A 14,274-nucleotide genomic window follows, 5' to 3' on the forward strand; every position below is an offset into this window, starting at 1 on the left:
GAACTATGATATGGTCTATTTTGGAGAAAGTTCCATGAGCTGCTGAGAAGAATGTGTACTGTGTTGTTTTAGGGTGAAATACTCGGTAGATGTCAGTTAATTCCACTTGAAGTATGGCCTCACTTAATTCGGTAGCTTCTTTGCCAATCCTCTGGTTGGTAGACCTGTCCTTTGGTGAGAGTGGCGTGTTAAAGTCTCCTAGTATTATCGTATTGGGATCTATTTTATTCTGTAAGTTTGAGAGCTTTTGTTTAACATATCTGGGTGCACCGATATTTGGGGCATATAAGTTGATGATGGTTATATCCTCCTCTTGGATTGTTCCCTTTATTAATATGTAGTGTCCGTCCTTGTCTTTCTGTACTGATTTTAATGAAAAGTTTATTTTGTCAGATATCAGGATAGCTACACCTGCTTTCTTATTGGGGGAATTTGATTGGTAGATCCTTTTCCACCCCTTCACTCTGAGTTTGTTTGTATGTTTGGCTGAGAGGTGGGTCTCCTGAAGGCAACAGATGGATGGGTCTTGTTTTCTGATCCAGTCCTCAGTTCGTTTTCTTTTAATTGGCGAATTCAGCCCATTTATATTAAGAGAAAGTATAGAGAGATGCATTGTTGTCCCTGCCATTCCGTTTTCCTAAGTTTTTCTTCTTTCCTTTCCTCCTGTGCTTGCTCAGTTAGACTTTGAGTAATGCCTGTTTGGGGCAGGTCCCAGTTCCTGGTTGCTTTCTTCAGGTTGTGTCCCCCCTCTTAGAATTCTTTGTAATGCTGGCTTAATGTTTATGTATTCATTTAGTTTTTCTTTGCTATTAAAAGTTTTCAGTTCTCCATCGAATGTGAATGCTAGCTTTGCCGGGTATATCAGTCTGGGTTGGCAGTTATTGGCTCTCAGGGCTCGTATGGTGCTTTCCCAGGCTTTTCTTGCATTCATTGTTTGTGTGGAGAGATCTGCAGTGATTCTAATTTTTTTCCCGTTGTAGTATAGCTCCTTCTTCATTTTTGCTGCATGCAGGATTGTTTCCTTATTATTCAGATCCATCATTTTTACTATAATGTGCCTAGAAGTGTTTCTCCTGGGATCTTGCTTGTTGGGTGTTCGATAAGCTTTTGTGATGTAGTTAAGATGGTCGTTTTTGAGGTGGGGAAAATTTTCATTGACTATCTTGTTAAATAGGTGTTGCATTCCCTTGCTCTGGAATTCCTCACCTTCGTCCACTCCGATTATGCGAAGGTTAAATTTTTTAGCATTATCTGCTTGCTCTTGAATTTCCCTTTGGTTTAATTTGAGTGTTTTTTCCATATCTGTCACTTTTTGGTCCAGTTGGTGTATTCTGTCTTCTGTATCTGACACTCTACCTTCCATTTCATTCACTCTGTTGACTGTGGCTTCTATTGTGGTTTGCATGGTGGAAATGGATCCCTTTATGGATTCAATGTTGGTTCTCAGAGTACTGATCTCACCTCTCAATGAGGTGAGATCAGTATGCATTACCTCTAATTTGGCGTTTATCTCACTTCTTACTGAGGTTTGTGCAGCTTCTATTTTTGCATCCAGCTTTTGTTTGATATCCTGTATATCTTTTGATAGTTCATCCTTGTGCTCTTTCAATTTCTGATCCATTTCTCGCTTTATTTCTTGAGTCATTGCCTCCAGCAACCCTTGGATGTAGTTTTTGTCTTCCATTCCTGCTTTGCTCCCACTGGGGCTCTCCCCTGCGTGGCTGCTGGCTTTTGAGGTGAGCTTGCTGTCCTGGGTAGTGGTAAACCTTGTGATTTTTCTCTGTGATTTTCGCATGGGGGTTCAGGAGACTGCTCTTCAATCTTGTTTTGGTGTGTCTGTCTTTGCTTGGTTGCTGATTCTGTATTGGTAGAGAGAGTCTGTGCCTGATCTGGATTCTGTTGGGAGCCTATTTCCAGCTGCTATTCTGACTTACTTAGGATTCTCAGCTCTCTGCTGTAGCAATTCCCGCCTTTGGAAGGGTTGAGCAGCCTAGACTGCTTGTGTTTGCTCCTGCGGGTGCTCTTGGGAAGATCAGATGCTCTGGATGCACTCTCCCAAATACTGGAGTCTGCTATGGGCTCCTGATGTGTTTTTGCTTGTTTGTTTTGGGCTGGTTGTGGGCTTGAACTCTAGGTTTGGGTGCTGTCCCTCTGCTCTTCAGCTCAAGGCTGGCACCCTACCATTTGAGCCACAGCCCCACTTCTGACCCTTTTTGCTTTGTTCAGGCACCGGTCCCCGGGCCTGGTTCCGGCCCCAGCCTGGAGCGCGCTCGTTAGGCCTGTGCTAATGTGTATACCACCTAGGTTATGCAGCCTGGAGGACACAGTTCAAATTTCTTCTACTGTTGGTAGTCTTGACCCAGGGGCGCTGTTCCTGGCTTGGGCATTTAAGCTCCCTTCCAGGGGCGCTCTTGCTCTGGCCTGGCCAGCAGAGTGTGCTCCACCGGCTGGTGGAGCTCTCGAACAGTTCCCAGTTTTAGTGGGTCCTGTGGTCCGGGTGTTGGGGTAGGGAGTCTAGGTCAGGGTCTGGGGATTCCCTCCAGCTCTGGTCTCCCTTGATGGATTCACTGTCCCCTGATGGGTACTCACCCTGTAGGTCGTCAGTTGTTGTTGCAATCCGAGTTCAGTTGGGGTGGTTGCGGGCTGGGTTGGGCGGCCCCCCGCTGGGTCGTTGCGATCGCGATTGGGCGGGTGGTCTGCCCACAGGTCCCTTTGTGGCGCTGCTGGTGCCGGGCGGCTTTGGCGGGATGGAGCCTCTCCGCTCCGGTGGAGAGTGAGGGGTGGGGGTGGGATCCTCGTGGAGACTCCCGGCTGGTAGGTTTCTCTGTTCCTGGCGATCCGCTGTTCTGCAATCCGGTACCTGGTGATCTGCAAGCAGCCCCCTGTATCTCTGTGGCTCCGGCAGCCCCCGCCGGGCCGGCTGGCCGGCGGCTTGGTGCACTGCCGCGCGGCCAGTAAAGGTTGGGGGAGGGGTCTTCGCTCTTCTCTGTTCTGAAATTCTTCTTTTCCTCTCTTTCTTTTTTTGTTATTTTCCACCTCTGGTTTTTCTCTGAGTGTTCGTCTTTTTGTTGTTGTCGGTCTCTTGGGGAGATTAAACGTTGGAACTCGAACTCTCTTTTTGGTTGGAGAGAGCTGTGGCGTTTCCCGTCGCCAAGATGCCCCGTCGCCATCTTGGTCCCCCCTCAAAGTGTCTCACTTTTAAAAAAAAAAAAAATGAAGGCTGGGAAGGTGGCTCAGTGGTAGAGTGCTTGCCGCTCACGCATGAGGCCCTGGGTTTGATTCCTTAGCATCACATACACAGAAAAAGCCGGAAATGGTGCTGTGGCTCAAGTGGTAGAACACTAGCCTTGAGCAAAAGGAGCTCAGGGATAGTGCCCAGGCCCTGAGTTCAAGCCCCAGGACTGGCAAAAAAAAAAAAAAAGTGACTATGAACTCTAGTGAAGGATCAGAAATCTACATTTCAATGGCAAAACTTAGATTTCAGGAGTGAATGCCATTATTTGCCTAGACAAAGGAAGGCACGGCTGGATGCCCAGTAAAGAGCACGGGTGAGGAGCTGGCTTGCTCCCCAGGTTTAGGTCTTTGCTTCTTCCAGAACTGAAGGTGTGAAGAAGACATTCACACACGTGGAGTTCGCTTTACAGATCATTTAGAAAATGATGACACAATAATGACTTATGAGCAGCTAAGTGTTTTTAAACTAGTTTCAGGTGAAGCCTTTTCCCACTAGGTTGGGCAGACAATGCAGTCATACTGGTTCTGAGCTTAGAGAAAGTGAGCAAAAAAGTCAGAAGATTCCCAGAAAGCAGAAGAAGACAGGCAGACAGAGAGAAGGTGCTGAGTTGCCAGTCCGCATTAACTAGGATGAATGGTTTTTCTTTTCATTCAGTACATGTCAATGAAGAACACATCCAGCTGTTTCAGTGGCATTATGGATTATATTCTTTTCCAATATATTTTGGCTACATTTTGCTTCAAATTTCCCCACTCCAGCCACTATAACTCTTGTTATTTACTTAAAGATTGATTTTTTTTTTTTTTTGGGTCCGGTTGTGGGGCCTGAACTCTGGGCCTGGGCACTGTCCCTCAGCTCTTCAGCTCAAGGCTAGCACTCTACACTTGAGCCACAGTGCCACTTCCGGCTTTTTTCTTATGTGGTGCTGAGGAATCGAACCCAGGGCCTCGAGCATGCAATGCAAGCGCTCTACCACTGAGCCACCTTCCCAGCCCCTACTTAAAGATTGTTTTAACATCAGTAAATTCATTGACTGATATTTTTAAACTAATTTTAATGTAATTTTTTTTCTTTTTTCTTTTTTGTTTAAGTGGTACTGAGAGATCGAACTCAGGGCCTCATGCATGCTAGGCAGGTACTCTACCATGAAGCCACATTCCCAGACCCCTAAATTTTTTAGCTAAGGTTTAGCTTTTCTCTGGATCTTATAAATACTTCTTATGCACACTTAACTGCAAGCTGGCACTAGAAGCTCATGCCTGTAATCCTAGCTACTTGGGTGGGTGGGGAGTGTTAACAGCTGGGAGGATTGTAATCTTAAACCAGCCAAAGCAGAAACATTTGCAAGACCCCCTTTCCAATTGATGGGTGCTCCAGCAGGAGCCTGACCTCCCACCTGTATGGGAGGCTGAGCTCAGGAGGACCAAGGTTCTAGGCCAACCCCGGGCAGAAAAGTCTGAGACTCCATCTCAATGGAAAAAGCTGCATATAGTAGCGTGTACCTGTCATCCCAGCTATGATGGGAAACCTAAAACTGGTGGAGCTAGGTCCAGCTGCAAGCCAGGCAGGAAGGAAGGCCCTACCTCAGACATAATCAGCATATAAAAGAGCTAAAAGTGTAGCATAGCTGTAGTGATTGCCTAGAAAGCATGAGGCCTTGAGTTCAAACTCACTACCATACCCCACCCCTCAAAAAAAAACCCAATAACTGCTAAAGTCACAGGATTTGGAGACACTAAACCTTGGATCCATATGAACCTATTTAATGGGTCCAGTACCATTAATTCTCAAATCCAGTCCTACCCCAGACCCAGTCCAGTTTGTATCTGACACAGGTATCTGAGGCCTCCCGTGGGCCCAGGTTTTGTTAGTCATGACTTCCAAATCCGTAGGGATTTAATTTTTTTTTCCCTCTCAGAGTCCAGGGCAGAAATGCAGGGGCTTGGCCTCCCCGAGAGGAAAGGCCCAGCCCCAGCGAGTGCCCTGGCCAGCTCACTGCCCGCGTCCAGGGGGGCAGAGGGGCGCAGCCCCACGTCCTGCCAACTCACAGTGTGGCAAAAGCCAAAACTGCATGTGAGTCCAACTGAGCAGAGTTCACTCCCACAGGAGTGATGCAGAATCGGCAGCCTGTGCCAGCCCCTGTGCCGGTCTGGGTGACAGGGACAGCGACCTGGTCACAGCGTCTGGAAGGGCTGGAGCTCAGCGGATGGCTGCACTGGTTTGAGATTGAGCTGTTTGTGACAAAGGGACTAGGTCTGCACTTAGCACTGAGCCACCTGCAAGTCCCAGAGTTCCTGATGTGAGGACTGGAGTGTGGAGAGGAGGAGAGGCGGAGAGGCCAGCACAGTTTGACCATACAACACTCGATTGCTTTTCCTGGTTTTCTGCCAGCGTGTGGGGGACTCTTTGTAGTTGAAGTTCATGTCCTGTCACATGTGTTCTTTTGTGATCTACATATTCCACACCACTTTAGGTTTGTGGGCTGGAGGGTGGCCAGACAATACTTTTCCCCTCTGTGTTTGTGAGATTCATTTACTCTGTTGCCTATTTTCCAAAGCCCTGTCATTGTCACTGCTATATAGTTCTCCATTTGTGGTACTGCTACAACTTTCGTTCTGTCTAGTGGACAGAACTGGGGCTGCTTGCAATGTCTGGCTTTTGTAATGATGTCACTTTCACCAGGTTTGCACACACCACAGGGCATCCATGTGCCAGAATGTCTTCAGTTGTTTTCCCTGGCATAGCACGGCTCCATCACAGCGTTAGGAAAAGGTACACAGCCCGACCCTCCTGTGGGTGGTCCTGGCTCCGTGTGGGGTGCGCCTGTCTGTGGTGCTTTGCTAAGGCTCCCCTGGTGAGTGACTTCCATATCTTGGCCAGTGTGGTGGTGAAGACACCCGCTGTGGTTCATTTGGCAGTGTCAGAACTTTTGCCGAAGCCCATCAGCCAGGACAGGCTGCCCTCGGCAGGACAGGCACGAAGCAGAGGCAGATCAGAGGGTCACAGGCAAAGCAATGACGGGCAGGAAAGGGCAGACAACTGCTGGTAGAAGGGACTGGGAGGGAGGGAGAGAGAGGGAGGGAGGGAGGGAGGAAGCAAGGAGAGGGCGGATCCCTAGAGCAAAAGTGCAGAAAGAAGCACCCCATAGTCTGGGAAGGTGGCTTAGTAGTAGAGCGCTAGCCTTGAGCTGAAGAGCTGAGGGACAGCGCCCAGGCCCAGAGTTCAGGCCTCACAACCAGACCCCCTCCCAAAAAAAGAAGCACCCCAAGCACTAGGTTTCTCTTTTGTACACTAGGAGAGCCCCACCCTCCTTCCATCCCTCTTCCCTCCTCCCACGCCTCCTCCACCTGGAGGCCAAGACCTCCTCCTTCAGCTTCAGGTTGCCTTTGTAGTCCCCAAACCCAGCACGGAGCTGACCCTGCAGCCCTGTCCTTGGGTGTGCATACAGGTGCACCTCAGCTCCCAGGTAGCCCAAGCCATGTTCCCAGGGATCTTGGTGCTTGCAGCAGGACAAGCTCCATGGACTCTGCCCCAAGCAGGACTTCGTCCCGGAGGTTCTTTCTCCCTGCCCTGTGGCTCCTCCACCTGTCAGCACGATGACTGGCCTGCGAGGTCCTCACGGTTATCTTCCAGTCCAGTGGGCCGACTTCACCTCTGAACCCCACAGTCCACGATTCCACTTCTGCCCAGACAGGAAGGCCCTGGCCAATGGGACCTGATCTGGCTCACTCGGACCTCTGATGGTTTATTGCGATTTATGCTCTGAAGATTGTGTGTGTGTGCTTGTGGGGGTGTGTGTGTGTACCTGTGTATGCTGGTACTGAGGTTTGACTTAAGCCCTGGGCGCTGTCTCTTAGCTTTTATGCTCAAGGCTGGTGCTCTACCATTTGAGCCACAGCTCTATTTCTGATTTTTTTTTTCCAGGGGCTTGAACTCAGGGCCTGGCTACTGTCTCTGAGCTTCATTTGCTCAAGGCTAGCCTCTACCACTTGAGCCACAGGGCCACTTCTGGCTTTTTCTGTTTATGCGGTACTGAGAAATCAAATCCAGGGCTTTGTGCATGCTAGGCAAGCGCTCACCACTAGGCCATATTCCTAGCCCCGTTCTGGCTTTTTTTTTTTTGTCGGTCGTGGGGCTTGAACTCTGGGCCTGGGCGTTGTCCCTCAGCTCTTCAGCTCAAGGCGAGTGCTCTACCACTTGAGCTACAGCGCCACTTCCAGTTTTTTTTTTTTAGTGGTTTATTGGAGATAAGAGTCTCACAGTCTTTCCTGCCCGGGCTGACTTTGAACCCCAATCCTCAGATCTCAGCCTCCTGAGTAGCTAGGATTACAGGCGTGAGCCACTGGCGCCCATCTCTGGCTTATTTTTGAAGATAAAGTCTCATGAACTTTCCTGACTAGGCTGGCTTCAAACTGTGATCCTCAGATTTCAGCCTCCTGAGTAGCTAGAATTATTGGTGTGAGCCACCAGTGCCAAGCTTAGAAAATGATTTTAATGTAACAAAATCAACACTTCATTTTTTTTTTGTTTGTTTTGTGGGTTGTGGGCCTTAAACTCTGGCTTGAGCACTCCTTTGAGCTGTTCAGCTCAAAGCTAGTGCTCTACCACTTGAGCCACAGCACCACTTTTCAAAAATCAACACTTTAAATAAACGAATCTTATTTAAGGGATGTGGGGTTGCTGGTCCTAGGGTGGAATTCAGAGCCTGGGCGCCGTCCCTGAGCTTTTTTGCTCAAGGTTAATGTTCTACCACTTGAGCCACAGTTCTTCCAGCTTTTTGGTAGCTAATTGGAGATAAGAGTCTCACTAGATTTTCTTGCTTGGGCTGGCTTTGAACTTTGATCCTCAGATCTCAGCCTCCAGAGTAGCTAGGATGACAGGTGTGAGCCATGGGTGCCCAGCTAATAATTTTTTGTTTTTTGCCTCGAGACCAACCCCCACCCCCAGGAGCAGCAGACAGCCCGAGGCCCTGGGGCCTCACCACCTTCCCCCGAAGCCACACATGCAACGCTGCTCCATGAGCTGCGTCTTCTGGGCCTCCTTTGAGCTTGGCCGTCTCTTTCTGGCCCCATGCTGACATGTGCAGGCGGTGATTCCCAGTGGGAGGGTGAGGGATGTGACTCAGTGAATCCCTGGGCTCCACCTCGACGGGCACCCCAGAGCTCCATGGCTGATGCTCTGGCCTGAGAACTCGCCCAGGGTCCACACTGCCTCTGGTTGCCTCCGAGCAGCCCTCGTAGGGCAGCCTCTGCTGCAGGCGTGTGCAGCCCAACCCCATCTTGGCAACCTCTGAGGGACAGAGGCCCTCAGGGTTCCCCAAGAAGCTCCACACAGCCTCTAGGGCAGCAGCTCTTGCTGCACAAGGCTCAGGGCTACTGCAAAGCCACGGAGGAGCCGGAGGGCACAGGGCACCGAAGCCTCTCCTAGCTCTCTAAATGCAGGGGCAGGCCGGACACAAGAGAGGAGATGCAATAGCATCACTGGAACCTGGCTGGGCTGGGTTAACACGGTATCCAGACACCCCACCCTCTGCCTGACACCCACCTAGAGACCCCTAGGTAGCTTCCGAGACGTGGTGACCTCTGGTTGCGTGAGGTTTGCTCTCTCAGAATCCCAGCATGAGTGAGATGGTCGCTCCGCTGCTCCCTGCAGCCAGGAGAGGCCTCCATTTCCCTTAATGCTCTCTTGGTGTCCTGGGCATCGACCTCTGCTAGCCACTGTCCCTTCCCAGACTCTTAAAAAAGTATTTTTGTGTGTGCCGGTCCTGGGGGGGCAGGGGTTGCACCACAGCCTCCCGTGGGCCACCTACCTAGTGAGATCTATGGGCAGGAGCCAGGGACTAGTCTTCCAGTTCCTTCTCAGAGAAGAGTAGGACCAGAGTGTTAGCCCCACCAGCCTGGCATCCCCAGCCCGAGGAAACATCTCCAGAAATGGGAGGCCTGGGGGTGAAGTTCTTACTCCACAGCAGAGCTCATTGCTGATGGGTACAACCTGGGCTGGAGAGGAAGGACTATGGCTGACGTCATCACAGCCCACCAAGGCAGGCAGGAGATGGGAAGCTGATGCCCACGTGGCCCCATGTGGCTGGGTTGTGTCCACAGACACTGGATGTGGATGGACAGCCTCTGTGCACAAGGGACTGACTTCTCAAGTGTGGAAAAGTGTGCAAGCAACCATGGCAAACTGTAGTGGGGGATTACTCAGTACTACACAGGAAGGGCACTAAAGGGAGTCCATACTACACCTCTATCCCAGCGGCCAACATGATCAACAGCGGTGACCTCAAAGGTGGGATGAAAGTCATGAGAATCACAACTCCTCTTTGGGGCCTCTTTCTAAAAGGAGTCTCACTACTTTTTCATTATTTTCCTTTCCCAGCTTTCCTTCACTTTCAAATAAACTTGCTCTGTTTGCTAAAGAAAGGAAAAGGGAAGAAAGAAAGGAAGGAAAAAGGAGGGAAGGAAGACTTCAGAATTGAAATGGAAGTACTTACATTAACTCCAAATAAAAATGGAAACCAAGTGGCGGTGGCTCACGCCTGTAATCCTAGCTACTCAGGAGTCTGAGATCTGAGGATCACAGTTCGCAGCCAGCCCAAGCAGGAAAGTCCCCATGAGACTCTTATCTCCAATTAGCCACTCAAAAATCAGAAGTGACGTTATGGCTCAAGTGGTAGAGTGCTAGCACAAAGAGGCTCAGGGACAGCACCCAGGCCCCCTGAGTTCAAACCCCACAACTGGAAAAAAAAAAAAGTCCAAAAAAGGAGTATCCAAATGAGATCAGGCCACTGGGACTCTGGATTTCATTCCTGTGTCAGATCCTTGGACCCTGGTGTGACTATGATGCATCTGACTAGAAACTTATCTATGTCAGAGGTGTCTAATAGGAGGAACTATACAGACTATAACCAGTCAACAACATTAAATTCCCTCCCCAGGGTAATGTTGGATAAGAGAATTTCTCTTGATTATCCATTAGCTTTACAAAGTGGTATTATTGCTATTACTACATATAATACTAGGACAAATTCCTCTGGGGGAAATCAAGACTCAGCAAAAAATTAGGAAAATGGGACCTGATAATAAATAACAAACCAAATCTCTAGATAAGGCTTTCCTGACATCCTCCCTAGTTATTTGTGTGGCTATCTCTCTAATTCCAGGTTTATGCTTCAAAATCATTTATGTAAACCACACAATATCTTTATTTTTAATATGTTTTTATTGTAAAAATACTGTACAGAGGGGTTACAGTTACATAAGTAAGGTAATGAGTACATTTCCTATCGAGCATTGTTACCTCCTCCTTTATTTTTTCCCTACCATCCTTTCCCTCCCAACCTCCCCAATCCCGCCCCCCCCCCCCCCCCCGCCAATATCTTACTACTACTTTCCTTTTTAAAATTTCGGACCTTTTTGCCTTTTCAGTTTTTGCAGAAGTAACTATTTTCCCAGAGCAATGTTGACCCAGTGTATTCTGATAATAACCCGCAGCTGGGCACTGGTGGTTCACACCTGTAATCCTAGCTACTCAGGAGGCTGAGATCTGAGAATCAAAGTCAGAAGCCAGCCCAGGCAGCAAAGTCTGTGAGAGTCTTATTTCCAAGTTCACCAAAAAGCTAGAAATGGAACTTTGGTTCAAGTGGTAGAGCACTAATCTTGAGCAAGAAAGCTTAGGGACAGCACCCAGGCCCTGAGTTCAAGCTCTAGTACCTGTACTGAAAGAAAAAAGTCTCCCTTTCTGCCTAACAAGTCGATACCCTGAGTTCAAACCCCAATACCACCACTAAAACAAGCAACCTTGCCTCAACTTCCCCAGTGTGCCTGTGATCTGTTACAGGGTGCATATTACACCTGAAACTCTTCTGCTCATTCCTGAACAAGATGAATTCTTCAGGACCATTCCACTGACACTGGCCAGAAGACAGAAAGAAACACTCACACATTGTTGCTGGACACATGAAATGGTACAGCCACCCCGCAACACAGCTCAGTATTTTCTTTTTAAAAATGACACCTGCAGTGTTTGTTTGGCATGTTCAAGGCCCTGGGTTCAATTCCTATGGCTGGAAGAAAAAAATAAACCAATAACTTGAACATATAATGACACACAAACACCCTATGACCAGCAGTGTCACTCCTGGTCACTCAGCCCAGACCACACACAGAAACCTGTCCACACACGTCCATAACAAGGTCAGTCATAATAGCCAAGCTGACTGCACCCTGACTGACTGCCCACCTACAGGTGGCTTGTGAGCCACAGACTGGGAAACTACGCTGGGACCAGTCTCCAAGAAATTATGTGGGGGGGGGGGGGGGGGGGCGGGAGGAAGTCATCCCAAAAGGCTATATAGATTATCCAAATCCATGGATAGTTATTCAGCAGAGCGGATGGACTACTGGTTACCAGAGGTTAGGGATGCAGGATGGGGTGCAGGGAGGAAGTGAAATCCTTACAGAGGGGTCCTGTGGGGTTGGAGCTGGAGCTGGGTGGTAACCTGACCATGGCGGCTACCTGGATCTACTCAGGTGACACAGCTGCGCAGAGCCCGCTCCAAGGCGTGTGGGTAGACGTGGGGACTCATAACAGAGTCTGCGCACTGCAGCCCTGGGGACCGGCCGAGTGTCCAGGGCTTCTCTCAGCCTTAACCTTATGGCTTCCTGTGACTGTACAGGAATGTTGGAATCCCAGTCTACAGGGTGTAGTGTGTCCCTGCATAGGCCTTCTGACTGAAGACTGATGAGTCCTGAACCTTTAACCTTGGCCTGACATAAAAATAAACTGATTAAGGGCTTGCTCAGTAGCTAGTCATCGCTGACCTTTAACCAAAGAATTTTCCATTCCTAATACAAAGAAATGTTTAAGGAGATAGAAAGTCTAATCACTCTGACTTTATTTATTTATTTATTATTGTGAAAATACGTACAGAGGGGTTACAATTACATGAGCAAGACAGTACATTTCTTATCAAGCATTGTTGCCTCCTCCTTTGTTTCCCCTTCCCATCCCTTCCCCTCTTCACCCCCATCCCCTACCCGCCAAAGTTGTAAAGTTCCTTTTTCGACATAACAACTGACTTCATTTCATATATATATATATATATATATATATATATATATATATATATATATATATATATATATACGTGTGTGTGTGTGTGTACATATGTATATATATACACATTTTCTCAAACTATACTACATAAATGTGTATGTATAATTGGTGTATGCCAATAAAGCTATTTATTTTTCCAGCACTGGGAATCAAACTCATGCCTGACAAGTGACCTACCACGTAGCCACCCGCCCCCAGACTCCCAAACATTTCATTTGTTTTTCTTTCGGTGCTGGAATAGGGCCTCGCACTCTTGCTTGACTTTTTTTATTCAAGGCTGGTGCTCTGCCACTTGAGTCACACCTCCACTTCCCAAATAGTTTAGTTCTTGCTGAACTTGAAGAAACAGGGCTTCCCTAACTCAGCATGTGGAAGTGTGTGGGAGAATCAGCTGTGGGGTAGTGGCCGGGGCAGGGCAGGCCGCCGGCGATGTCCTGGTGATTCAGAGGCACTGTAGAGAAGGGAGGACCTGGAAAGCAGGCCCTGAGGGGAGGAGGGGAGCGAGGTGGGGACAGGTGGACAGGAACATGCTGGGGGCCTGGAGGAGGCTGTTCTGCGTGGGCTGTGGTGGGAAACTGAGAAAGGTATCGGTTTCTTTGAAACTAATTACAATTGTATTTTATTCTATTAGTGTGTTTTGTGCCAGTGCTGGGGCTTGAAGTCTAGGCCTTCCATTCTCACTTGGCTTTTTGTTTTTCTCCCCCTTCTCAAGTCTACCATTCTATCACTTGAGCCACAGATCCATGTTTGGCTTTTTATTGTAGTCAACTGGGGATGAGTCTCTCAGACTTTCCTGCTGGGGTTGGCTTTGAACCACTATCCTCAGACCGCAGCCTCCTGAGTAGCTAGGATTACAGTCCTGAGCTACCAGTGCCCAGCAATCTTGCTCGTTTCTTACAACCCTGTGGCAGGGTCTTCTGGGAATCCATGACTATGAGAATGTCTTCAGGGGGCAGCAGCCCAGCCAACCTTTGGGAGACAATCATGGCTGAAGCACATGGCAGCCCAAGCACTTGACCCCATCTTTTGGCTCCTGTAACTAGTGCTGCTCTCAATATGATGTATAGTCACTGCTTTTTTTGTTACTTTGTTAATTAGAAAAGTTCTCTGATACTTTAGCTCAGGCTGGCCTCATACTTAAGATCCTCCTATCTTGGCTTCCTGAGTGCCAGGATTACAGGCATGTTCCACCATGCCTGGCTTTCTGAATCCCTACTTTTAATTCCCTTGAGTAGTCACTCAGACTTGGGATTGCTGTTGTTGCAGAAATACTTCTGAACCCTGCCTGAGGCCAGCTCAAGAAACCTCTTCATTCCTTATCAAGGGTTCACCCATGGGTGTGCCCAGGGCCGAAGGAGAAAGACTCACCCCCAGGATTCATCTATTGATCCATGAGGACAGGGGTCAACCGTATCACCCACATACCTGACCACTGCTTTAAAAGAGTCAGCCTGCGCCTCATCTGGCCCAGGACCCTGGCACTGCCCCAGCCTGCCAGCTCCAGGCACAGATGTCCTCCTGAGTCCGCACATACACAGATATATATACAGGAACGTACACAGGAATACATACAACCATGTGGACACACAGCAGACACACAGGAAGAGCCCAAGGCCAGGGCAGACACAGCAAACCTCCAACTACAAGAACCTCAAAACACACCATGGGGGCCCCAGTCACTGTGCCTGCTTCCCCTTCCTCTATGGGGCTCCTGACAGCAGGAGGCTAAGCCTGCGCCCCTGGTCCAGCCTGGGAACCCTGAGTTCCATCTGTTTCAGCACCCACAACTGAGTCAGGCCCCTGCTGCTGGCAGGAGAGGAGAGCCAGGCCCTGTAGGGCAGCAACAGGCAGCGGCTTCATTCTACAGCCTGGGGCCAACACTTCCCAGCGCATCACCTGCCCCTCATCCACTCCAGGCCTGG

Source organism: Dipodomys spectabilis, unplaced genomic scaffold (assembly GCF_019054845.1).
Source record: "Dipodomys spectabilis isolate Male_0828 unplaced genomic scaffold, ASM1905484v1 ptg000051l, whole genome shotgun sequence".
NCBI lineage: Eukaryota > Metazoa > Chordata > Mammalia > Rodentia > Heteromyidae > Dipodomys > Dipodomys spectabilis.